At 35.9% G+C, this 26,875-nt stretch overlaps 1 long non-coding RNA gene across 1 annotated transcript in view; it reads left to right on the top strand.

The window, feature by feature from the left end:
- Positions 1–26,875, top strand: part of LOC136762776 (uncharacterized) — a 203,251-nt gene that overhangs the window by 12,982 nt on the left and 163,394 nt on the right. Inside the window, exon 2 of the long non-coding RNA XR_010820893.1 lies at positions 13,593–13,727. This is a non-coding gene — a long non-coding RNA (uncharacterized LOC136762776). The remainder of the gene's footprint in view (positions 1–13,592; positions 13,728–26,875) is intronic.

The following is a 26,875-nucleotide window of genomic DNA, read 5'->3' as shown; positions in this document are numbered from 1 at the left end:
CTGTGTAAATCAGAATTAGCTTTCCAAAAACAGCACATCCGACAAGCTTGAGCACTTGAAACGAAATGCATGCTAATTGTTTTTCAGTGTTGCTAGTAATAGGGGAACTGTGGTGTTAATTATGAAATTGTGCTGATGAATGTGTTGTATTTGCTGTAAGCTTTTCTCTCATGCTAATCTATGCAAAAGTCTATATCCAAAATTCGACATTGATAGATACAATTTTCCAAAGGTACAGAATAACGTAAGTGACTTCTCAGTACAAGCACACTAGAATTTTTTAGTTAAAATCAGTTGGTTTCTCGCCAATTCTTGTGCAGCATTGAACAAATTAATTGATTTAAGCTGGGAAACTCTGGTTTATGTGTAAAGTCATTATTAAATTATGCTGTAGACGTGGGATATTGCGCATAGGTATGGCACGATGGAAGACACGTGGATTATGTGCATGTTTCAGGCATGTCAAATTCTATGTAGAATTTTGGATATAGACCTTTGAAATATATCTAGACTCTGGGAGCTATGGAGGACAACAGGACTGAGCATTTAACCACTTCATTACCATGATCTATGCATGCATGACACATGAAAACCCTCAGTACCATGTAGTTTCATGGCATTCTCAAAGCCAGTGATGATCCTGTAGAATGTGAATTGAAAGCTGGGGACGGCGATCATGCCATGTTTTTATCCAATGACATGTTGTTTAGAGCCTCCATGTACCTGTGTGTGTCTAGAAGTCTTCTGTATATTGTGACAATCCATTCAAATTTTACAATTATATAGTTTTATATTATAATTGCTAGTTTTATTATTAGTTGTAGTTTATGTAGTTTTTACCAAGAGCTATACAGTGCTGTGGTGAGATACGTTCAGAAAACAGTGCTGAATAGAAGGCAATGAAGCAGCGTTTGTGGCAGCCTGTACATCTGCAGCGCTGTCTTCCAAGCTTATTGTATTGAACATTTCAATACATTGCACAGTGCAAGCTGCTGATGGCACAGGTTTTGATATAGATTGAGTTTTAGTTTTATAATTTCTGTTCATTGTTTATTATTACAGCGTGTCAGTGTATTTTCATTTGCATTTCAGTCCATTGTTTATTATTTTCATGAGTTTCCAGTATATTGTGTAGTATTTTTATTTTCATTTTAGTGTGTTTAGTTATTTATATATTATGAAGTATAATATTGTTATTCGGAAAAATGCATTTGCATTGCTTTCTTTGTTCAAAAAACCTTGTACTTATGTCTTTACTGCACTTGGATATGTAGTACACAGGAGCATAAAGGGGTAATGAAAAACACTTTTTTTTTTGTATTTAATTTATCATATATTTACATTTTAAAGCAATTTCAGGCATTTAAATCGTTATTATAATTATTTTCTAAATCTGGTACCTGGGAAGAGTTTTAATTTCTTCATGTGGAGTTGAATTGAAGTGTAATGTAAAATGACTAGTCCTCCTCAGGCAATCAGAGCCCTGTATTTACAGAGTTCTGCGAACTCGAGAATAGGATGCCATGTTGGCACCAGGACTCCATAAGAATGCATTGATAATTATACAATGTTTTTGTTGTTGTGATTATTCGAATAATCAATCATTGTATGTATAGGATAATTGATTATCATATTAATTGATAGCAGCAGCCTTAGTTCATTAAGATGTAATCTATTTAACTTTTCCTCCTATTTCACTAATCGATCACCTCTTTCATTCCTGTCTCCATATCCATATTTACCTGCTGAGGTCTCATGATGTTGTTTTCAATGTTTGGCATTGAAGTCTCCAATGATGATTTCAACATGTGCTCTTCGCTTTTCATGTAGTTGTCCTATTTCTTCATAAAAATCTTCTCTTTCCTCATCAGAGTGGCTTGACGTAGGTGCACAGGCTCGGACAATCTGGAGTGATATCTCTTTGTTAGCTGGATATCTATTCTTGCTGCTCTGTCAGAAGTGCTGCCAATTTCGATGATGTTATTCTTCAGTCTCCTGTGTATAAAGAATCCAGTGCCGCTTGTGCGACCATTTTTTGTACCATGATATAATGTCCACTGTTCAGTTTTCTTTTTCTTCTAATTTCATTGAGTTTTATAATGTCACATTTAACTTTACCAATGACTTCTTTAAATTCTTAATAATTTGCTTCACTGTAGAGAGTTCTGCAGTTGTATGTAGCCAGGATCAGAAAACTATGGCAGTCTGTCTGTACCTGGTGATTGTTCGCACCCTCTGCTTTTATGCTCCCCTGACTGCAGCAACTGAGGGCTGTTTGTTTTCTCTCAAGGGTTTGTTAGCCAAAATGCATTGCCAGAGGGGTTTATGAGTCTCTCTTTAGATAGATCTGTTAGTAAGGTGTTTTGCATCTCTTGAATGTAGGTGTATTTCATTCAAGTTGCAAATCGAGTGTATTGAAGTCAGTCAGAAAGTTGTTGTCGAGATGAAGCAAAGCGCTTTCCCAGCTTCTCTTTAAATGAGCCACCACGTATCAATTAATATTAGTTTAGCAGCACCAACACACAATAATAACATTTACATCACAACCTTTACCTTATATTCTAGCATTATACCAATCAATATATTGTAGAATTTAAAGGCCTGGTCTCAGCTGACAAAAATAATATATAGATATATCATATGGTTTATCCTTGGAAGGGAACATTAATGGAATATCTTTTTAATTACACCCATTATGTATGGAGCAACAGTCTATTGCATGAATTATTTTAATTTAAAAATAAAAGCTAGGCAACAATGCAAAAATGTTTGAAAATGCTATCAAGCATAACTTGTAGTTATGCTTTCAGTACATCATTCAGGGACTAGCCTTCAATCTGGAGTCTTTTTTTATATCAACACCCTCCCACATACAGCCTTCCTTTTTCCTCTTATCAAATATGCTGCGTAGTATAGCATTTCTTTTTAATTTCTTGTTTTAACTTTTTTTTATTTATAAAGAGCACACAAGGAAACATAAGGAAATCATATTTTTGCATAAAATAATTGAACCTTCAGATGCTTCAGTTCCACGAACACCATACATGTACCATATTTCCCTGTATAGGTACTATCTTGATTATGGCACTTGCATTTTCATTGTAAATGTTTTGGGAATTCATTTATAACTAATTATTTCTGATTGTATCTGGATGAATGTATATAGATCATGTATTCATGCATACGGCACTTTCTTTGCTTCATAGATGCAAATCTCACTGCATATGCATATATCATTGTATTAGGAACATGTTGCTCTTATCTATAGATATTGTATATATGGATCATGAATTAAAGTCTCGTCACATAGAAATCTTAATTTGGGTTACAAAAGAAAGCTAAAACCAAAGAAAAATATATATGCAGATTGGATTGTAAAGTTACACAGTGGAAACAGGAATCAAACGTGTGGAAGTCCATGTTATGATTGACAATTCACATTTTAAGCACAGAATATGCACAAAAGCTATGAAAAAAAGCCATCCACATACCAAGTTGTTTAAATTAAGGCAATTTATATTTGAACATGCCATTTGTTTAATAGGAAGTGCAGATCATTATTTAAGTAGCATATCAAAGCTTGACTCAGGTTAAGTGAAGCACATTCCCTGTTGTATGAATCTCTGTGATCTTTGATTAACTATCACTGAGGGTAAAAAAAAATATATCTGAGAAATGCAATGAAATTTAGGAATGATGTACCAGTAGTAAAGCTTTCCCAAAAAACTTATTTTTATTTTTTTTACAGATTGTAGGATGTTTATTTTCATTTCTAAAGTACAGTGTATAGACATTCAGTTACATTAATAGGCTATGGCTGAAGTAATGACATGACTCATATTTTGAATGAAATAGAATGCTTTGTGTAAATTCTGCCTATAGTAGATAGTTTGCAGCTATTGAATTAGTGGAGAAAGGCAAAGGGTTCAGCTGTAAGGTGGGTGAGGATAGTATCTCGAGGGATGCTGGCAAAATGTTTGATATTTATTTGTCTCTTTTGGAAGATATATAATGTAAATTTTTGCAGTTTTTACAATTTTAGATTCTTTTTTTCCCCATCTAGAAAAGATTGATATAATTTTACTGTAAACTTTTCTAATAGTTCAGTTTCCATCCTTTTTCTTCCATAGTTATTGTTAGGTATTTCTTCCTATTTCAGACATTATCATTTATTTGGTTTATCTTTTCCTTTTTAAATGGTAAAATACAAGATTAATTAGGACACTGGAGGTTTTATAAGGTAATTCAATTTATTTCTGCTTCCTAAGTGTGTAGAATTTATGTGATCTGAAAAACATTGATGTGGTTCCAAGATAATGCTAGATCTTTTCCTTAATCATCTATTTTGTCCCCTTCCCTCATTGATTGATATATTCATTTATTCACAAGTTGGTTTGGATTAAAATGTACTGTATGTGTGTCAAGCAAGTTGGAAATCAAATACATTTCATAATGAAAGAATCTTAAACTTTTCAAAAGCCAAAAACATCTAAGAAGAAAATTAAATTTCAGGCTAAATTAGGTATTTTGTTAAGAAAAAAATTACAGCAAATACCTGAAAATCACACACGACACCTGTATGTACCATATGGGAATAATTTGAAGAGAAATTGTTACCTTTAAAAAAAAAAAAAAAAAGATGCAGGTGAGCAATTTGCTGTCAGCAAATTCCATTATAGCAGACAGCATGGATGTATTAAACATAAAATAGAATAATATATCTAGTGTAAATTCTCATTCGCTGTAGTGCACCTGCTCTGACCAGATGAATAATCAAAGGCAGACACAAACATGAAGCAGGACACGTTGCTGCATACCTCATGTAAAAGCATTATAGTTATCATTTCCTTTTCTTTTTTATTTTGATGAATTGAAACAGGTCGAGCTGCTACAGGCTTCACAATGCTCCCATTATATGCACTGTTAATCCTACCAGCGCACAGAAAATGCTGACGCCTACTACACACTTCTTCTTATTTATCTATGTAATGTATCATCCATACAAAATGCAAATACTTAGAGTTCATAAATGTTTTCAATGTCAACGTTTAGTATTTCAGTCGAAGATAAATCTCATTGTGACAGTCTAAGGGTCAGAGGTCATGCTTGAGAGCTTGGAATGCACAGATTAAGGTTTGGCCGTTCTTTGTCATCATTCAGCATTCTCCTGCTATGATCCTTCAGTAAAATGGCTTTTGTAAGAGCATCGCTGATTAAGGAGTTTCGATGGGTTGACGTTATCTTCACTGGAATCTTGATTTTTTTTCTTTTTTTTTCTTAGTTATTCTGTTGTGTATGACATAATATTACTTTAGAGCAACAATGGTGCTTTTATTGACAAAATAATGCATTTCATAATTTGCAATGAAACTCAGCACTCCCTGGATTTATACATAATTGTTTTATGCATAAGGAAATGAATGTAAAGTTTCCCACACTGTGACCTGACTCTTATTCTGAATATTCCCCGAAGGGCAGAAACTTTCTTGATGTCACACACCGGAATGTGGAAGAACCTGTGAACTGCATTGTTCCTGTCTGGTACCAAACTCAGGTTTATCGTTAATTAAATCTGGAAACTTTTGACTGAGGATAATTTTCCTTCCTGCTATTACATTACCTGGAGTTACACCTACGTTTTAGCAACATAATCAAACTGTCAGATACAGCCTAAACAAGGATGCAACTTGCAGACATAACACACCTCTCTTAGCACCTTCACACCAAGTTCACTTGCAAATATTTCGAATTGTGGCAAAGTATTTTTTCCCAGTTTAGGTTTGGGTTTTTTCACACTAGGTATATTTAATCAAACTTGAATTTCTTTGAAGATGAATTCAAAGTTAATTTGAATGGAAGTTCAGTTTAGAATAAATAAAAACTTTTCAAAAAATGGTAATATTTTACTCTTGGTGGTCTTGTTCTGCTTTTCATTAATTTGGGGCTTTTATTGTACACATGCAGAAGAAACTGAATATAAAGATTGTGTATTTGAGCTGAAAACTTTTGGAGGAGATTTGTCAGCAACATGTAAAAAATACTATTAGAAGGTTCGAACTTGGGCAACTAAAACGTGTGCCTTTTTCCTTATCTTATGCTTGGACTTCCACCACAGACAATCAATTTTTGTAGTAGATTGTAGGGCTTTGATAAAGCTACTGGCCAGGCATTTACTTTGCGTTTGAGTACATCACCTCCAGAATATGGTTCTCTGTGTGGAGTGCTTCTAATCCAGGTGAACCAGAATGGGATTTGCTTTCACATTGCAAAACAAAAATGGCGCAAACAGAGTTCACTTACAGACGGACTGAGGACACCTTCTTCAAGTGGTCTTGGTAAGTTTGTTTTGATCTGCATCCTGGTGCGATTTGTCACTATCAGAGGTTTCACATATAGCCTACCTCCAAAAGAAAGAAACCGCACTTGCACTTCAGTCCACATCAAACCATTGGTGTAAAAAGGCCCTTATTTGCTCACTTGGTCAAGTATAGGGGTCTCCTAAGCCAGGATACAGATCCTTAAGCCAAGTAGGTTGACAGGCCCAGTGTACATACAGTAAGTCAACATACTCCTTTTTTTTTTCTCGCTAATTAATACATATTGTCCACATTTCTTGAGCTGTTTATAAGTAATATCATTTGCCTGCTACAGAGAAGGAAAGAACTGCAATTTTATTATCTATTGGTTATAATTTGTGGAGAAAGGAATGTCTTTTTTCTTACTAGAAACCTAAACTATTACATTTTTATCTCTGTTGTGAAATAACTAACAATGTATTGTTTGCTGTCAGTACTATTAATTGAAGAGAATACTTTTTTCAGAATGCTATACTTTAGTTTTATTCATGGCTCTTTTACTTACCAGCATGTCATGCTTTCCCCATAAGAAACTGATCTGCACTTTGTCCGAGACTTAGTCAGTGTGCTGTCATGATTTTATGCTTTCTTAAGAATATGCTATTCTGTTCCTTATTAAATTGGGATTTAAGGTCATACCATTTGAATAAAAAAGTTGTATTGTTAGTGACTCTAAAGACAGGAAGGAATTACAGACTTGTAAACTTAAATTGTGCCGGAGAAAAAAAAAGAGAGAGAGAGAAGTCCAAGCTAATGATACTGACATCTAGTGAGAACTGAAAGAAGTGCATGGTACACCTTTGTATACTAGGTAGCCATGGTGATATAAATTAAGGTTTGCTAATGAGAAAGAAAGGTTACATTATTGACTAATCTTGAGAAAGATAGTTCTGAGGAATTCTGGCAAAGAAATTCAGCTGACAAAAGGAAACTGGAAGTTAAGATTTGATGAGATATGACTTGTGCCTGCATTTCTTAATCTACTTAATTACTTCTCTAATTAGATATCAGATACAGCATTGGTCAATTGTATGTATTTGTTTGGAACCCCAAAACATGAAAGCACATAATGTACAATCTAACATGCTTTGATCTAACTTTGTCATATTGATATTGAGCAGGAATATGAATATTAGTAATAATACATTTAGTTTTCAAAATTGTGACCCACCCGCTAATAGCAAACTACAAAACTATCATAGCGGTTACATTTCTGATTACAAGAGAGTGGCATCGTACTGAAACTGAAGCCGCAACTGAGTACAGTTCTGTAGTTTGCTATTAGCATGTGGGTCAAAGTTTTGATTTAATCCGGCCTTTCCAAAAGGACTTACAATAGCCTGTTCTCTTTCAAAGCCCTACCAATATCTTCTGGGGGAAAAAAACAACAACAGCATTTGATACCTGAAATATATTGTTGGGAAAGCGAATATTTTAAAGTGAATTGACAGCATAATAAAAATAGTGCAGGTAGAAAAAAGCAGTGCTTCATGCCAGAATGAATAGGGTAACACAGTTTTATAGCTACTGAATTTGTTCCCATTTAATGTTCCATACAATGCAAACACAGATTTTCAATTATTTCCTTTATTGAAGAGATTTCTTGAGAATCCCTTGAGAGAGTTGCGTTCCACTAGAACTGTCAAGAAAGACTAAGCAAGAAGACTCTTTCGGAAAGGTTTTAATCACTTTTAGTGTTTGTTTCCCTCTTCATCTTCAAGCATGTGTCTGGTTATAAAGCAGGAGTTTATTAGTGTGACCAGATGCTAAAAGAGAGCTGACAAATTCTAGCATCTGCTCAAAGCCACAGAGGGTTTTCACCTGATCAGCACTCTGTAGGCATTAGAAAATCTGAAGGCAAAGCACGGAAAGTCTAACTTTTTAATGATTTCTTTATTTTATGTTATTTTTTCTGGTTAGCAACATTAGATGAAACAGTCTTAAATGTAATTAAAAATAAATATCGACTAAGAAAATAGTATTGAAATGAAATACAACACTGCATCTGTATGCATATATTTCTCTTAATGAAAAAGCAATAAATAATACAAATTAAATATTTTCTGAAACAGAAACACTAGAGTTGAATGGGCTTTAGAAACCAGGTGAATCCAAGGGAATGCTTTGAACTTTAATTATGAATGCTTTTCACTTATCCCAGGATGAAACAAAGCATTCAGCTTTTTTTTTTTTTCGTTTTCTGTTGATTGCATGTAAATATTTGTGGGACACTGCTAAAATTAGATGGTTAATGCTTCACAGGATTTCTTATTTGAATATACCTCATAAATAAATAAATAGCAGTATGTTGGCATTAATCAGGTGAATGAGACCACACATTGGCTTTTAAGCTGTAATATCTATATGTTGTAGAGTAAGATGGTCTATTGCAACTTAACATATCTGGTTATAAATGAAGGATGCATTCAGTAATAGCTGTTCAGCTGGTTCTCAATACTAATGGTTTAATTTAAGATTAAAAAGGTTTTCTTCTCTACATTGGATTTTATTTCTAAGAAGAAAAGCAAACAAATCAAAGGGAGTGAGGGGTCAGGGGGAAGTGTGTTCTGATCTGCTTACATGCTCTTGCAATCAGTAATGTAAACTTTTTATTGGAACAGCATAATTATTCAGCAGTCAAATCTATCAGTAAAATATGAATATTCTTCATGCCTTCTAAATGAGACAGTCACTCTGACACAAAGTAAATGCCAAACAAATTGTGGTGCATTGTTATCAGTTTACTTCTGTATTTTTTTTACTTTTCTACCTGTGGGATATTTAATATTAAACATATTTTAATGTTTGAAATGGGAGAGTTTAATACCTTTTAATAAAGTGTGTTACAATGGCTATAGTATGTAGAGTGTGAACTAATGTTCATTTGAGATTTACAGTAGATTTATAGCTGAATGCATAGCCTGGATGTAATTACAATTACTAATAGGGAGAATGGATTCATTTGGATACAGCTGACTTTCCCTGTTTGATACTAATTACTGATTTGTATGGACACTATAACTTCTCTATCCACAAATACAACTCAATTATAGAGTTTTTATTGGATATTGACTTTATTATTGAATAGAAAAAACAAATTAAATATACTCTACGGGCTTGTTGATTTTACTGTATAATTTATTATGTTGCATAACAGTAACATTGATCTTAATAGTGCACAACTGTATAGTTTTCTAACACATGAAATATGTTTTCATCATAATTTAATCTTGTTAAATAGTGTACACCTTATTATCACTACATAATTATATGTTGGGGGCCTGAATTTGAAATATGGATTAAAGTAGATTAAGGAAATGGTATGTGGTACTTGCACCTGCATAAATGCAATGTTTTATGCATCTTCTAATAATGCATCTTACCTACAAAATCGAAATTATTACAGAAGCCCTCACTTTAATAAGAGGCAAAAAATATGTATATTGGACTCAAGATGATAACCGATAACATACTTCCTTCTGCATCATTCAGCTGCCATGCAAGAACAATTATATAGAAAGTACCATTAAAACGGCCATCTAGGATTTGCAGTTAAGCAAATCATGAAGGAAGAGATAGCATTATTGAAAAAGGAAAAAAAAAAACAGTTCTACAGATACAGCTGGGGGGGGTCTTGGGGCGATATGACCTAAAAATTATATCTTGATATTTTTCGAATGTTTGGGCGATACACAGTATATATCTCTGTTTTGTTTTTCTCCAAAAAAGCTACAAAATAAGACCAAAGATATTATAATTCAAACAAGTCTTTCTTTAATCATTAAATATGCAAAACTAACAAATACCACTTACCAGGCTGTCATGGTAAATATGATTTTTGTTTTACCTGCCTTTAAATTAATACATGAAATTAAAATAATGCACAAAATAACAAATCCTTGCTGCCAAACTACATTTTAATGAAAAAGCTCGGAATACACACTCAAGGCTGCGGAATAGACTTCATGAAGCCCACAGAAAAGAAAAAGTGTGTGTGTGTGTGTGTATATATATATATATATACATACATACTTATACATACATACATCTATATATATATATACACACACACACATTGCCTAATAAGAAATACATATTAGCAATATGTTGTTATGTGATACTGTGTGTGTGTGTATATATATATATATATATATATATATATACACACACACACACTATTTTTTATGGTCACATAATAACAACACAAGTAATAGTAATCACGCAACACATGCACTGACTGGGTTTATAGTGGTGCATTTAACATCTGTCCTTGCTAGACAGGTACGTTTCCTTGCAATGACAGTCGAGTTTCGATTTGCAATTCTGCATACCAGTACAGCACTGCATGTAATAACACAAATTATTGTTGTTACTAGTGTTGCACTACTACTCCCACCTTAATAAGCTAAAACATTATGCATTTTTTTACCTTGCTTTTCAATTTATATTAAATGCAGACAAACTATATATTTTAATTTTATACAATTTATATCTATATACACATCGTGGTTTCCGAGGCAGTGCGGCGGGGTGGAGGTGCATATTGTCGGGCTGCTTCGGGTACAGCCGGAGCGAACGAGAGCGGGTGGCACACGTTTCGTTTCTTTTTTTTTTTCTCGCACGGCCTGAATAGCGCCGCTGGAAACCCTGTATATATATAAAAAGTATTCACTTCTGTTTTTAGTGTCTAATTCAAACAATGAATTAACACCAGGTAACTTCATTACTTTGTTCATTGGCTTCCGTTGCTTTTAAAAAAGGTTAATATAGCGAGTGTGACATTCAAGATTGTAATCCCACGAATCCATGATTGTAAAACAAACATTCAACTTTATAAGCAGTTGCATTTCTTAATTAAAGACCTCAGAACTACTAATTTACTCATCAAAATGAGACACATTTGCTTCCTCCTCTTCCGAGGTGATTGGCTGCATGAAAAATACTTGACAAGCATTTTCGTGCAATGTGATTGGCTGGATAAAAACATTGACAGTTACTTCTCACACATTCCAAACACTCGATTTTCATGATACAAGTGTTTTTTTATTTTGCCCAAAATAATATATTTGAATATATTGCAAAAACTCGATACATCATCCAGCCCTAGTTCTTTTCATCTTCAGTGTTGGTATCTGTACACTTTCCTCTTCTAATAATTAATATGATTGAGTAGTTATTTTTTTGACTAGGCTTAATGTTACCAATTTACTGTAAAAGTAATTCAACTGTAATATTTGTTCTCTGTTTCACCCTGAAATTGTGATTCCTGCCAAAATGTGATGCTGTCATAATAATTGGATTACTCCTGTCCAGACAAGTAGATTGGACAGAAAAATAAATTGTTTTAGCTTCACATTCTTTACTTATTTATCTATCAGATATATTTATCTATTATTTATTTATGTATTTGTGTAACTGGTCCTTATAAGTCAAATATATAGTTGTCATATATTTGTATGTATAGAATGTATGTTGTGGCTGCACTGAAAACGAGAAGTTTTTGAAGAATGCCTATACAATTCTGACTGAATTCCGAAGGTTAATTGCCACAGTCATGTCTAAAAACAGTTCAATCATAGGCCTGTAATTAAATGGTTAAAAGCTTAACGGTTCGAAGATTTTCTTTTATAAGTCTGTAACCCCATGTGGTAAGTTATCAGTGTGGAATAGCATAAATTAAAATACAGCTAATTGGAGGTTTTAAAAATAGTCATGTAGTTCTGCAGATGTAAGTTAATATGTAGAGATGATACTGACATAGTTTGCTTTCTTCTGGACAATTATTTGGTCACTGTTAGATTGGGTGAGAGCACTTCTCTTAAATTGTGATTCTTGACCGATCAAATGTGTATCATAGTTTGTTATTGTCAATCTGCTTTCTACTACAATAAAAACACAATAGGGTACAAGTATTAGTCTTGGCTAGATCAAAGTTTTAATTTGGTCTATGCCTTGATTTAATTGTGCAACCATAGAAATACAAACATGGAGATTGTTTATACAGCCACTTTAAAAGAGGTTTATTTAAATGATCCCCTGTGTTAAACAAATCCTGTCATTCTGAACGTTTTTCGTACACTCGGAATATAATTAAAATATATCATATTATATGCCAATACATTTTGTGAATTCAAATCTGTAAATTTTTATTTACTTTCATGATACCCTTATTTGAAGTGGCTCATATTCAACAGCACATCATATAAATAATACATGCAGCCCATATTCAATTTGTAAAATGGCTATACAAAGAAATGGTCCTATTTTGTCTTTATAAAATGCAATTCCACAACACAAAAAGTGTAGTTCATCTAGGTGTCACTTTCATTCTGTTGGGGATTTGGGGATTTGTAGGGCTTTGTTTATTGTTTATTTGAAGAGTTTTGTTTTTGTTTTTGGCAATCGCACATTTCCATCTAAATTTAAAAATATTTGATTTTAAAAGAAAGCGATGACCTTCCTGTGACAACAAAATATGAGGTTCTTGGATGCATACTTATGGATTTATTTATTCTTGCACAGTAATTGTATTAGTCTTTTTGCTACAATTTCCTTATTTTTATTCCCTTTTTTCTTTTCACCTTGTGCCAGATTACATTGACACAGTGTACAGTGATAAAAACTGGCTGATAAAAACCGCACACTGGCACATCTGTTACAAGCACGGTACAAGGAGTGCAGGCTATATCCTCCAGGCTGGACGAGCTGGTCTTGAATCCAGCTGTTGCCTTGCCGGCTTTGGCAGAGAGTTCCCAGGGAGCAAGGGACATTTGGCAAAATGCTGCCGCTGGGGAGGTGCGAGGGGGATTTTGTTCACCGCACAGGAGTGAATCATATGGCTGCTCAGGTGCCTGCAAGTCCATCTGCTTCATATCTTCCCGATTGGTGTGATCCATGGACTATAGGCATTGTGGGCTTGTGCAATGAAAAGTAGCGGATGGCTTTGACAAAGTGCATATTTGAGAAGATGTGCTGTGAATCACTTCTGGAGGAGCACGAGGGTCCTGGCGCTGAGCTGAGTTCAGCTGTTACCATTCCAAACTGGGTCAAGAAAGGGGCACACATCATTGGAGAAACCCACAAAACAAACCAACAAAGAAAACAAAATAAAAAAATAATTATACCTACTAAGTAAAACGCATAAAAATGGACAGGAATCGACAATATGATGGAGGCATGAATTAGTTGATGTTTGTATTAAAAGGTGTGCCCTGGTTTTCCCTTCTCTTCCAACAGGCAGCTGCTTCAAATGTGTAAGGTTAAAGGTGTCTCCAAAAACATGTAGCAGAAATCTCCATTCCCCAGAGACCAAATATCATTCTGAAGATGTGACGATTGAGGAGGACAGCCTGCACACAGAAACAACAGAAGGTAAGATACACTCACAAATAAGCTTCAGTTTAATATGAAAAATGACACCGCTTTTAAATATATATATACACGCACACACACATATACAATTAGGTCCATAAATATTTGGACAGTGACACAATTGTCATCATTTTGGCTCTGTATGCCAGCACAATGGATTTGAAACAATCAAGATGTGCTTTAAGTGTAGACTTTCATCTTTAATATGAGGGTAGTTACATCCAAATTGTCTCAATGGTGTAGGAATTACACCCATTTTTATTTGAGGTTCCCCAATTTAATTTAATTGGACAATTGGCTGCTCAGCTGTTCCATGGCCAGGTGTGTGTTATTCCCTCATTAGTTCAATTACAGGTAAGCAGATAAAAGATCTACATTTGATTTCAAGTGTGGCATTTGCATTTGGAATCTGTTGCTGTTAATCCTCAATATGAAGTCCAAAGAGCTGCTACTGTGAGTGAAGCAAGCCATCATTAGGCTGAGAAATAGACAAACCAATCAGAGAGAAAGAAAGAGACTTCACCATAAATACAGAGGGTTTGCCACAAGATCTAAGAGTTTGCCAAAAAACATCTAAAGAACCAAGTACAGGTCTGGAACAACATCCGATGACAGATATGACAAAGATCTCATAACCAGACCAGAATGATGGGAAGAGAAGAGTATGGAGAACGGAAGGAAGTGCTCATGATCTGAAGCATACCACCTCATCTGTGAAGCATGTTATGGCATGGGCATGTATGGGGAACTGGTTCTTTATTTATTGATGATGTGACTGCTGACAAAAGCAGCAAGATGAATTCTGAAGTGTTTAGGGCTCTATAATCTGCTCAGATTCAGCCAAATGCTTCAAAACTCATTGGAAGGCACTGCACAGTTCAGATGGACAATGACCCGAAGTATACTGCGAAAGCAACCCAAGGTGAAGAAGTGGAATGTTCTGCAATGGCCAAGTCAGTCACCTGATCTGAATTCAATTGAGCAGCATTTCACTTGCTGAAGGCAAAACTGAAGGAAAAACACCCAGAAAGCAAGAAGAAACTAAAGACAGCTGCAGTACAGGCTTGGCAGGGAAGAAACCCAGCATCTGGTGATGTCTGTGGGTTCCAGACTTCAGGTAGTCATTGACTGCAAAGGATTTGCTACCAAACTCAAAATTTAATTAATGATTATGTTAGTTTGCCCAATTACTTTTGAGCCCCTAAAATTGGCGGGACCACATAGACAAATGGGTGTAATTCGTACAACGTTCACCCAATTTGGATGTAACTACCCTCAAATTAACGATGAGTCTACACTTAAATCTTGATTGTTTCTTTTCAAATCAATTGTGGTGGCATACAGAGCCAAAATGATGACAATTGTGTCACTGTCCAAATATTTATGGACCTGACTGTGTGTGTGTGTCTGCGTGTGTGTATATATATATATACACTCACCTAAAGGATTATTAGGAACACCTGTTCAATTTCTCATTAATGCAATTATCTAACCAACCAATCACATGGCAGTTGCTTCAATGCATTTAGGGGTGTGGTCCTGGTCAAGACAATCTCCTGAACTCCAAACTGAATGTCTGAATGGGAAAGAAAGGTGATTTAAGCAATTTTGAGCGTGGCATGGTTGTTGGTGCCAGACGGGCCGGTCTGAGTATTTCACAATCTGCTCAGTTACTGGGATTTTCACGCACAACCATTTCTAGGGTTTACAAAGAATGGTGTGAAAAGGGAAAAACATCCAGTATGCGGCAGTCCTGTGGGCGAAAATGCCTTGTTGATGCTAGAGGTCAGAGGAGAATGGGCCGACTGATTCAAGCTGACAGAAGAGCAACTTTGACTGAAATAACCACTCGTTACAACCGAGGTATTCAGCAAAACATTTGTGAAGCCACAACACGTACAACCTTGAGGCGGATGGGCTACAACAGCAGAAGACCCCACCGGGTACCACTCATCTCCACTACAAATAGGAAAAAGAGGCTACAATTTGCACAAGCTCACCAAAATTGGACAGTTGAAGACTGGAAAAATGTTGCCTGGTCTGATGAGTCTCGATTTCTGTTGAGACATTCAGATGGTAGAGTCAGAATTTGGCGTAAACAGAATGAGAACATGGATCCATCATGCCTTGTTACCACTGTGCAGGCTGGTAATTGGTGGTGTAATGGTGTGGAGGATGTTTTCTTGGCACACTTTAGGCCCCTTAGTGCCAATTGGGCATCGTTTAAATGCCACGGCCTACCTGAGCATTGTTTCTGACCATGTCCATCCCTTTATGACCACCATGTACCCATCCTCTGATGGCTACTTCCAGCAGGATAATGCACCATGTCACAAAGGTCCAATCATTTCAAATTGGTTTCTTGAACATGACAATGAGTTCACTGTACTAAACTGGCCCCCACAGTCACCAGATCTCAACCCAATAGAGCATCTTTGGGATGTGGTGGAACGGGAGCTTGGTGCCCTGGATGTGCATCCCACAAATCTCCATCAACTGCAAGATGCTATCCTATCAATATGGGCCAACATTTCTAAAGAATGCTTTCAGCACCTTGTTGAATCAATGCCACGTAGAATTAAGGCAGTTCTGAAGGCGAAAGGGGGTCAAACACAGTATTAGTATGGTGTTCCTAATAATCCTTTAGGTGAGTGTGTGTGTATATATATATATATATATATATATATATATATATATATAGACGGGTGACAAATTAAAGGAAATGAGCGGAGGAACATAAACGATGCAGATGCCTCCAAACAGGTGTACTGCATCATACAATTAAGCAATTAATGTCTTATCATGCTCTATGGCATGTATACAAATGATGAGCAGGCCCAGTTGACCTTGATTTTGGATCAAGCTGGCAAGAGGAAAGGATCTAAGTGACTTTGAAAGAGGGGTCATTATTGGGGCACAGAGCTTCAGTAACAAAGACTGCTCAACTGGCTAGTGTTCTCAACAAAGGGGCGAGTGCGTGTGTGGCGACACCAACAGAACGGTACATGCCCGAGTGCTTGACCCCTACAGTGAGGGGGTCCGGAGGCTTGGCCTGCCATGGTTTGGGTCCACTTACAGGGAAGGGTCACTGCAAATCAAATCAAGGGCTAGCTGAATGGTTTGAGGAGTATGAAAATTATGCGAATCATATGCTATGGCCTTCGCAGTCACCAGATCTCAACTCAGTTGAACAACTGTGGGAGATTTTGGACCGACGTGTTAGACAGCGCTCTCCACCACCATCATCAAAACACCAAATGAGGGAATGTCTTTTGGAAGAATGGTGTTCATCCCTCCAGTAGAGTCCAGAGACACTAGAATCTGTGCCAAGAGCATTGAAGCTGTTCTGGCAGCTCATGGTGGCCCAACACCTTACTGAGACACTTTGTTGGTTTTTCCTTTAATTTGTTGCCCGTGTGTATGTGTATGTATGTTTTTGTAGATATATAGATATATGCATGTTCTTTCCTGTTGTTTGTGTATTTATACATTTATTTATATGTTTATTTTTTTATGGATTTTGCCCATATAATTTTATTCAAATATAAAAGTACATAAGTATATATAAGTATATATAATTTTTCTTTTTCCCCCATGAATATATTCAGGTTGATTGGGGATGTTCTTGATGTCCCCTATAGATAACTTAAATGATGACATGAGTTTCTGCAGAGGGGTAGATTATGGCACGTTTATGTTTTCATACTTTCAAAATGGTTTAGAAATCCAGTCAACTGTGTTTAGAGCATTCCTATTAACATTTAGTGCAACAATATGAGAAGCATGTTTCAATGTTGTCTTTTTCTGTTGAAATAAATGAATGCTCCAGCAGCGGTCATTAATACCACATGTCAACAAAACTGAATTACCATATGAAATCCACAGAATGACTAGAATAACCATTCTGCTCGAGAGAGATAGCAGGGTAATTTATTTGGTGTCAGTGGTGTTGCAAGTGCTTTCGTTTGGTAATATGAAGTTTTTTTTGTTATTGTTTATTTTTTTCCAATCCTAAAGACATTTTGTGGTGTCATCAGAAACATGCACATTGTGTACTGCTGCTAGCTGTAGACTGTATTTTAGAATGGGGGTGACATTGCATCAACAGTTGGCATTGATACCATGTATAACTATGGCATTTTGGGTTTCAGAATAAAACCTGGTAATTAAATTTTTTTGCAAGATTAATAAAGCAATTCCTTGTAGCAAATACAATGTAACAATAAGTAACTAAACTTTCTTAGGAGAATGTTTTCGAAGTTTATGGTAAATTAGAAATGTTTGTGGGTGTTGACATGTCAGCTTTGAGACATAGGTTAAGTATATGAAAAATGTAACTTAACAAAATGCCTGCAAGGACTATATTGATTTTCTGTAAGATCTCTATTTTCAACTCTTGTGTTCCCAGAGACATTGCTTTGCAGAAAGACCTATACCTGTTGATCTTGTGTACTCACACATATTTACCATGTGTTCAACAATGAAAGCACATTTGAATACATCAATTACATATATTTTATGCTAATTGTGCTTTCTTAATTGATGTATTTTGAGTGATCTCAATTATTCATTGTTGTAAATGATTTTCAAAGCAGGATTTCAGTCAGAAAGAAGGCTTTCCTAGCTCTCCTTCCCCTAGGCATTGCCTGGAGCTACCAGCTCCCTGAAGTTTTCTGTACTTTATAAATACTAAAAGTAATGTCTCAAAAGCCTGCTTTTGGGTAGAAAGTACTGTTATAACAGATTGTTTCTTCAAATTCCAGTCCGTATCTTGACCCACTGCACCCCCAAGGAGTGAAAGCAACAAATATTTGAAAAGACACGGATTTTGGCCTACTCAAGCATGTTAAGCACACAGCCCGGAGTATTGCTAATTATTATGAAAACACCCTTATTAGAAGTAATTGCTGTTATTTTTCATAAATACATGAAGAAAACATCCATAAGACATCACACCATTCTTGCTAGTTGCTGTTTACATGTACAGTGTTAGATTCATGATAAATTTGAGGAAACCTAAAATGTATTTAATAATTAATACACAAGTAGCAACATTGAATTCTAATACATTTATACTATTACAAAACAAATAGGGAACACACAGCACCACCTTTAAGTGCATAAATGTTCTCAAACAATGCTGTTATTTCAGTGGTATATCTCTGCTTTTTTGGTAGTTAATTTACCAATTGGTACACGTTTACCCCCACTTTTCTAGAAAAATCAAGAGGCAGTTTGACATTGCAGGTTAGGCGCCATCATCGTGACCGTGACACAATGATTGTACGCCTGTCCTATTGTGACTGTAACATACTCTTTGCTTTATAGGCAGTCTAGACCAATACATGTTTATTGAATGCTAAAGACTGGTTTAAGTCGTCCTGTGTGTTTTTAGGTTCCTTTAATGACATACAGATCTCCTCATTGATTTGCATGTGCTATGCTTTGCTAATGAAGTCTGCAATTTGATCTCTGTCTAAGCTTAAAGGCAACATTTGCTTGCATCATTCACACAACAGAAAGTTATTAATAATTAATCAAGCGTTTAGTGCTTATGCTACAAATGAAGCAGTGCCATTACATCCATACTGGTTAGGGAGGCAAAACAGGCCAAATCCTGCGCCATCCGCAATGTTGGAGAATGTAGTTTTTTAGAAAAGAATACAAAGATGGGGGGACATTTATTTCAGCTATGATTGAGCCAGTCCTGCTTTCACACGGGAAGGCGATAAATAACCTTGGCCTCATGCAAGACAAAAAGCTGTGGATCTCCACTATATCATTACTGGATTATGCTACTAAGGTCTCTTATACTGGATGTCTGAGTGAGGGTTTTTTAAAAGTATGAAAATACATATTGGAAATGGAAGTTAAGCAGCACAATACCAGTGCAACTATAATCACAGTGGCCAAATTCATTTTTCATCAGAATTTTAACACACATTTCTTATGTCAAATCTGAACAACATATGCAAGAAAAACATATATAATCCATTTATCCTCCTTATTTTGCTTGTTTGAAGAGTTGAATATAAACTGGATGTTGATTTGAAATTAAATTTAGTTAACAAAGACAAAAGCAAATGTTTAATGTAATTCTAACTGTAATGTTCCAGCAACATTGCTACATATCTGTAGTAAAGTGTGCAATGAGCATTGTGTTTTTTTATTGGTATTTTGTTTTGCTCCTCAGCAGATTGTACTATAAAACAAGATATACATATTTTTCCTGAATTAAATAAAGGTATTATATAAGAAGTCAAGAGATGGAAATATGGAAGACATCAAAAGAAGAGTAAGAATGGGATGGAGTGCATTTGGAGGAAAGTGCACGCTGCTGAAAGGAAATCTAGCCATTCCACCCTTTGCTCATTTGTGTCGTCCGCAGTTTCTGTATCATCGTTTCACAGCCATAAGTGAGCTCTGGTAGTATGCATTGATCAAATAATTTTCTCTTCAGGCAATTGGGTAGATTTCCATTCAGCAGTGTGCTGTGCATCCCAGTTTCACTCTTCCTTTGATTTCTTCATATATATAAAATGCAGCAAAATTAAAAGGTTAATTAAAAAAGTCTACCATACTGACATTCTGCAAGTTTAAAGGTGAAAGTTAAGAAATGCAGAAGCAAATTATAATAAAAATTCTCTCAACTTTATTCCCTTAATCACTGAATGCTCCCTTCTCATTAATTGAAGATAATTATAGGATTTTAATTTCTGAATGTAGGTTACAAGAATAATTTTCATCAGTGATATGTAGACTGATGCTGAGATGTAAATTAAGACTTAGATAAGACTTTATTTCTTTGTGCTAGTATTCATGACTGAAAGAACAGACTTTTTATTGAGTGGTATCACTCCTTATTGGGACCCAAATGTAAGGTAGTATTTTTTCTGTTATAAAATACAGCTAATTTGAGATAACCAGAATAAGCAAATTCATGGTGATTGTACCAGTTTAAAATTCATTGCATCAATTAAATAACATTTGTAAAAACAGTTAGCTCTTGCCAGGTGTGAAATTGGACTGTGAGCTGTCACTGTGTGTCATGATCTGTGTTCAGATTCATGCCAACTGCTGTACTGACAGTTATCAAGACTTCTAAATGCCCTTGCTTAGAGTAACTGTACATATAAGTGTTCCTCTGCATGGATTATAAGGGAGACAAAGGTATCCCATCGTATTCATAACTGTGATGGGATGGTGGATATATATAAACGCCTAAGTAATATTTATTTAAATCAAACAAATCAACATAATAAATTCAAGCCATAAGACAGGAAAACATTTTCTTAAAAATGTGTATATTTTAAATTATTTAAAATATTCCACTTGTTTGGCTAAACATTGTCATCAAATTATATACTTTTTCATTAAAGAAGGTCTAATATTTGATTAACAGGCCTTATTTGAGTGTCCCCAAATGGTAGTTAAGGAGCATATTTGAATAGCTATTTAATGTATACGTCTTACTGAGATTCTTGTATTAAAATAGCAGGCAAGAAATAATATTTCTTATTTTGCATCTAACTTTCTTAACACCATTTTTTTAAGTGTCTTTGCATGTTGGACTGGTTCTATCATGTGAATAATGTATTCTGATCTGTGCCAGATTATCCATATGACCAGTTTTGCCCTAAATGAGGACACATCGAATGCAATCACCTGAGACACTAACATTTGTTTATCCAGAGCTCAACTCTTATCTTACTCTTATCAGTTTCTTTATACTGCGCTCTCTAACACATGACATATATACAATTGGCACATTTGAAAAAAATGTCACCAAAGGGAACTGACACTTTAAACTTTAAAGTTCTATATGACTAGTATGCATTATTATACACACCCATACATATCACAACTAAATTGACAAAACAATGTGTTACTGTGCTTTTATAGATAGTTATTTACATATTTTCATGTCTAAAGAAGCCTATTAACACACATTCCTTCAAAACTGCTGACAGTCCCTCAGTTTGCCAAACAGCAGTGGCTTAGAGTCCATTGGATTTTTCATTTCTTCCCCCAGGACCACCTCTGTCAACAGACCCTCCAAGTGAGACCTCCAGTCCTGCTAGTATTTAGCCTTTCTTCAGTTGGGATTTTGTAGGATAAGTCTGTCCAATTGACTCATTTATTAGTTGATCTTCAAGATGGGTACCAAGCTCTTTACTTCTTCATTTTGTACATCTCAGAGGCCTATAATGTTGTGTGAGAAGGCTTTAAACTATGTGCATGAGTAAACCAGTGATATTTCTGTACCTTCATGATATTAATTTCAAACAAGCATCCAAATAATCGTGGGCTAGAGAGCCTGAGTAGGTTATTTGTCAATATTTATCTTCCTTCACTCAATTAGAAAATATTCTGAGACTTTGACATTGAACCACAGTTAAAGTGGCCTTCAAGTGGTTACATTATATTTTATATCCATGAAGAAACGTATGCCAGTAGACAGACATACAGTGGGGGAAAAAAGTATTTGATCCCCTGCTGATTTTGTACGTTTGCCCACTGACAAAGAAATGATCAGTCTATAATTGTAATGGTAGGTGTATTTTAGCAGTGAGAGACCGAATAACAACAAAAAAATCCAGAAAAACGCATTTCAAAAAAGTTATAAATTGATTTGCATGTTAATGAGGGAAATAAGTATTTGACCCCTTCGACTTAGTACTTGGTGGCAAAACCCTTGTTGGCAATCACAGAGGTCAGACGTTTCTTGTAGTTGGCCACCAGGTTTGCACACATCTCAGGAGGGATTTTGTCCCACTCCTCTTTGCAGATCCTCTCCAAGTCATTAAGGTTTCGAGGCTGACGTTTGGCAACTCGAACCTTCAGCTCCCTCCACAGATTTTCTATGGGATTAAGGTCTGGAGACTGGCTAGGCCACTCCAGGACCTTAATGTGCTTCTTCTTGAGCCACTCCTTTGTTGCCTTGGCTGTGTGTTTTGGGTCATTGTCATGCTGGAATACCCATCCACGACCCATTTTCAATGCCCTGGCTGAGGGAAGGAGGTTCTCACCCAAGATTTGACGGTACATGGCCCCGTCCATCGTCCCTTTGATGCGGTGCAGTTGTCCTGTCCCCTTAGCAGAAAAACACCCCCAAAGCATAATGTTTCCACCTCCATGTTTGACGGTGGGGATGGTGTTCTTGGGGTCATTCCTCCTCCTCCAAACACGGCGAGTTGAGTTGATGCCAAAGTGCTCGATTTTGGTCTCATCTGACCACAACACCTTCACCCAGTTCTCCTCTGAATCATTCAGATGTTCATTGGCAAACTTCAGACGGGCCTGTACATGTGCTTTCTTGAGCAGGGGGACCTTGCGGGCGCTGCAGGATTTCAGTCCTTCACGGCGTAGTGTGATACCAATTGTTTTCTTGGTGACTATGGTCCCAGCTGCCTTGAGATCATTAACAAGATCCTCCCGTTTAGTTCTAGGCTGATTCCTCACCGTTCTCATGATCATTGAAACTCCACGAGGTGAGATCTTGCATGGAGCCCCAGACCGAGGGAGACTGACAGTTATTTTGTGTTTCTTCCATTCGCGAATAATCGCACCAACTGTTGTCACCTTCTCACCAAGCTGCTTGGCGATGGTCTTGTAGCCCATTCCAGCCTTGTGTAGGTCTACAATCTTGTCCCTGACATCCTTGGACAGCTCTTTGGTCTTGGCCATGGTGGAGAGTTTGGAATCTGATTGATTGATTGCTTCTGTGGACAGGTGTCTTTTATAGAGGTAACGATCTGAGATTAGGAGCAGTCCCTTTAAGAGAGTGCTCCTAATCTCAGCTCGTTACCTGTATAAAAGACACCTGGGAGCCAGAAATCTTGCTGATTGATAGGGGATCAAATACTTATTTCCCTCATTAACATGCAAATCAATGTATAACTTTTTTGAGATGCGTTTTTCTGGATTTTTTTGTTGTTATTCTGTCTCTCAATGTTAAAATACACCTACCATTACAATTATAGATTGATCATTTCTTTGTCAGTGGACAAATGTACACAATCAGCAGGGGATCAAATACTTTTTTCTCTCACTGTAATAAAGCTTTTTTTATGTTCTTGACCATTGGGATAAAACTGGTCAGGAAGGTAATTCTTTGATCTTTCATTGTATGATAATGTATGTATAAATAATGTAACCACATATATAATATTGTTGCTGAACCAGAGTGAAGTTGAAATGTGTATTTTATTGTTTTGTTGTTTTTTCTTTTTAAAGCAAACTGCAATTACTATATAATTCCAGCTAATGTCTGCATTATTGTAAAACTATATCTTATGCTATAAATCACGGGCCCAGGAAATGGATGGTTTGTCTGTGACCTCGGGCTCTATGCAGTCTCACATGACTTAATCTCATTCTGAGAACTACTTATGTGTTCCTCTTACAGAACAGAATTTGCTCAATTGTGTCAGGATTTCATCAACACCCTAGGTTTCATTATTGCTATCTAAGAAACCCAGTAGCATACTCAAATTCCAAATGTGCTGCTGTTTCCATTTTTAAACAGCTTTATCTCTTATATTTTTAATTAAATTAGAGTATCACGAGGAATATGTCTTGCATGTGTCTGTAGGCTCCTGTTGCCTTGTGCACAGGAATAGAGAGTAATTCAGGAATACGCCCCCCTCAGAGAGTAAATATATATGAAATTGGTAGAAATGAATAAGCAGTAACAAGCTTTGAAAAGAATACTAGTGATGGATGGATGAGAGGCAATTGTTGAAGCCTTTCTTTCACAGTAATTAACTGTTTTTAAGACTTTATTTAATTTAATTTCTATCCTATTCCATTATGGACACTTTAATATAGATTCCAATTAAACCCATGTGCTTTAACAAAAATGTGGCCTTAGGCTTTGGGGTAAAAGGGGACATTGCAAATGAAATTAAACTGCTTGGAGATGTCTTCTAGCAGTTTAGCATTCTCTCCAACGTGCTGTAAAATTCTGCCTTTGACGATTTAGATACAGTAGTGCACAGAACCTCAGAGACTGTCCATTGCTTGTTTATAGCACACAAGCAAGTTAGCATTAGCTGTGCTGCCTTCTAGGGAACCAGTTGGGGGACATCAGGACTTTAAATCACACCAGCTACAGCATTGTTAAACTCACATTTTGCAAATGTGCCAGCGGGCTTTTCTGAAGGCTCACTCTATAATTTCGCTGAATAGGCATATCATGAATTTAACAGGGAAGCTGGTAATATGCCCGGGTTTCTACGGAACACTTTATCAAAGTCAACAGAGTATATTAAACAGATCTGCAAAGCCATATGAAAAATATGCTACGGCAATCGGGGGATCCTTACCTCAGAACAAAATTGCAGCACATGCAAACGGGATATCTTTGATGCAAAATTTGTCACGGGAGATTACAACAGACCAGAGGTGTCAAAACAAAGCTTCCTCAACTGAAAAAATTGAAGAGCATTGTGAAAAGATAGCTGGAGATTTCTGAATTTAAGATTCTTTAAACAAAAGTACCTTATTTTACTTTAGCATGAATGATTCGCTCCTTTGCTATATCTTTATAGCATGTAAACTGATTTACTGCACACTAATAATATAGAGGGGATTTCTGTAGATGACTGTGCAGGGTACTGGTGTGTATATCAGATTCAATGGCACTAATGTTGTAGGCAACTCATGATGCTTCAAATAACCACAGTACTGGCAGGGGGGAATTCAGACATTTGCCCAAGAAATCAGGGAAAGGTTTTGTTTCATAATCTGTGTGGTTTCAGATAGTATTTAATATTGTACTGTAGTATTGCTTTTTTTAAACAAAACAAAATGACAGATTAATTCATTAACATAGCATTTCTGGAAACATTATTGTAAGTTAAAGGAGGTAGTGCGTTACATGACCTAACAATGTTAAAGATAATAATTCACACAGCCATTAATGCATTAGAGAATTTAATTACATACTTGCTCCATAAAATATGTGAAAGCATTATATTAAAATCAATACCGCAATTTAGAGTAATTTACTTTTAAAGTAATTATCAAGCTTTAATAATCTGCTTGAGATTTTGCATAAGCCAACGTTTTCTTGTGCATTGATGTCCCCAGCATGTCTGATGTCGGGGGTTCTTAAAGTTTATTCTTTAAAGAAGTTTCTTCTTCTGTTTCAGAGTATAAACAAGTTTTCCTTTGTGCATTGCAGCACTTATTAATATACTGGTTCACACATACAGCTAGCTGTCTGCTATCTTGCTTGTTATGTTGATTTACTTGCATTTCTGGCCGTAGAAAGGTCCAGAGCTTGTTCCAAAAATGTTCCTTCTATTGTTCTGGCTGAACACTGATTACGATGTATTTTCCATTCTTACCCACTTGGGGAACCAACATGGTGCTGGTCAATTTTGAACAGGTATGCATATATAATTATATTTTTACCCTCAAACTGAATGGAACACTAAAGAAAAGTCTCTGAAGACAAAAAGGCTGCCTGTACTTGTTTGCAAAAGAATGAATTGCAATTTTGTTTCACTCTCTACCCATTATTATTGAATTTTGACCAACCTGCAATAATAATTGCAGACAGCTGAACAAAGTAGCAAGCATTGATCAGTTGCTTTAGTGCTGTATAATGGGAGCTTAGCTTCATGTACAGGTTTACTCATTTTCAAGGTCAACAGTGTTTTGTAAAGGAAATGCTTTTGAATGGCTTTTTTTTTAAAAGAAGAACATGCATCAAATATGTAACACTAAAGTTGAACCATGAGAATCTAAAAAGTTAATGTGCATGATCTTAAAAGATATGAGGTACTTAAAGATGGAAAAAGTAGAGGAAATAGTAGGCAGTCTAAAAAGAAACTGTAAATGAGAGAGAATACCACCAATATGCTTTAACTTGGTCATGAACTCTATATAAAGGCTTTAAAGTGTTGCTTATATTTATCCACTTTCTTTTGTCCACCGTCTGTCACTTTAACATAGCTGAACAGAGCAGTTAGGCACAGATGAGTCTTAGCTGCCTAAGGGTGGGAATCATATTTTTCTGTGCTCACAACTTGCACAGATCTGCAATCGCAGCACCAGCCACAGATGGCCCTGTAATGCTGGTGACTTTGTCCTGCTTGAAAACCTCCTGTCTTTCTGCCTCTAGGGAGGAGAGACCAGAG

Source organism: Amia ocellicauda, chromosome 11 (genome assembly GCF_036373705.1).
Source record: "Amia ocellicauda isolate fAmiCal2 chromosome 11, fAmiCal2.hap1, whole genome shotgun sequence".
NCBI lineage: Eukaryota > Metazoa > Chordata > Actinopteri > Amiiformes > Amiidae > Amia > Amia ocellicauda.
Note: the sequence above shows the minus strand (reverse complement) of the source record. Positions and strands in the feature narration are given on the sequence as shown.